This window comes from Sarcophilus harrisii, chromosome 3, assembly GCF_902635505.1.
Source record: "Sarcophilus harrisii chromosome 3, mSarHar1.11, whole genome shotgun sequence".
NCBI classification, from domain to species: Eukaryota; Metazoa; Chordata; class Mammalia; order Dasyuromorphia; family Dasyuridae; genus Sarcophilus; species Sarcophilus harrisii.
This window is the reverse complement of record NC_045428.1, coordinates 156,048,143-156,049,797: the sequence shown is the minus strand read 5'-3', so window position 1 is coordinate 156,049,797 and position 1,655 is coordinate 156,048,143. Positions and strand designations below refer to the sequence as shown.

Here is a 1,655-nt window from a genome sequence, read left to right as displayed (position 1 = left end):
AGCACAATAATATTTCATCGAAAAAACATAGCACAATTTGTTCAACCATTGATTAATTCAGGGGTCCTCAAACTACGGCCCACGGACCAGATGTGGCTTCTGAGGATGATTATCCCCCTCACCCAGGGCTATGAAGTTTCTTTATTTAAAGGCCCACAAAACAGTTTTTGTTTTTACTATAGTCCGGCCCTCCAACAATCTGAGGGACAGTAAACTGGCCCCCTATTTAAAAAGTTTGAGGATCCCTGGCCTTAATTGATGGGCATCCTCCCAATTTCCAGCTCCCTATCATCAGAAAAAAAAAGATGCTATAAATATTGTGTGTATGTATATGTGCATATATATGCTTTGTATCATTTACTGTTTATTTTAAAATACCTTCATTGGTTTCTTTTAACTAAAGTACCATTTCTTATTGAGGAAACCATTCTTCTCTTATAACATCCTCAGAACTTTTTATTCTAGTCAATTTTTATCTGTGATCCAGCATATTAAATATTTTAAACCTTTTTTTTTTTCAGATTATTGCTCATAACCGGAGTTGGGGGGGACTCTCTTTTAAGTTACATTACACAAATTCTCACTCTCATAAAAAAAAATGATACTTCTACTTAGTATAATTCTTTATACTTATTGTATACTTAAATGTTTATAAAATTGAACTGAATGATTTTGAACTTCCTAAAAAACAATGTGTCATTTATGATTTGTCTTAATATGTATTCCATCACTTCAAGAGTACTATGGGGCTTATGCATTTTACAGGGATCATAAGTCAAAGTAACAATAGAGAGAAGACCAATTTTTGAGTCAAGACTTTCCTGTGACACATGCCATTTATATGGCTCTCATAGAATCATTTGACTTCTTAGTGCCCCAGTCAAGCCTGTTTGACTCTTAAGTTATTGAAAAGTTGCCAATCTGAATAAATGGACTAAATTTCTAAAATGAGAGTTCTTATCACACACTTTACTGCTACTCCTGCTTCTACTGCTACATTAGAATCAATACCACCAGTATCACCACTGTTACCACCATATAGTTATCATCACTATTACTATTCCTGCTGTTGTTACTGTTGCTGCTACTTTAAAATCCTGGTGATTCCTGGGACATTACTAAAACTCATAGTAGAAAAGACTTATATCACAATTAATGTCTAATAATCCATCAGTAAGGATTGTCTTTGTACAGAGTCGGAAGAATGGTTATATGCCATAGAGTAGGTGGCAATGCCTTATGTGTATATGTTGTAAAGGCCAGAAAACTTCTTCCATTCTTATCCAGGAGAGTGCTACCATTCTTTTCTCCTATAAAACACCAAAAATGACATTGTTTAAATGGCAGTTAGTTTAGGACAAGTCAATTAAAAAAAAAAAAAAAAAACTTTTCTCATTTACCAAGTCTGTTAGTAATGCTATTTGGAACATAAGGGATAGTTTTAGAAGTTGTCACAAGCATTATTCTATTTTTTTAAAAATACAGTTGAAAAATAAAGATCAAAGAAATTAAAGTTTTGTGCTATACATGTTTTATGTATATGATTTTGAATATTTTAAATCAGTATAATAATTGTCAATGAAGATAGATTTCATCCTATATAGCTATATCTCTTTAAATCCTAAATGACATAAAACATAGATCTTATACATAGA

At 32.2% G+C, this 1,655-nt stretch overlaps 1 non-coding gene across 1 annotated transcript; it reads right to left on the bottom strand.

Annotated features, from left to right (window-relative positions):
- Positions 1-1,199: 1,199 nt before the first annotated feature.
- LOC111720007 lies at positions 1,200-1,321 on the bottom strand. The gene has a single exon (XR_002769899.1). It is a non-coding gene; the product is annotated as a U6atac minor spliceosomal RNA (small nuclear RNA).
- Positions 1,322-1,655: the final 334 nt, after the last annotated feature.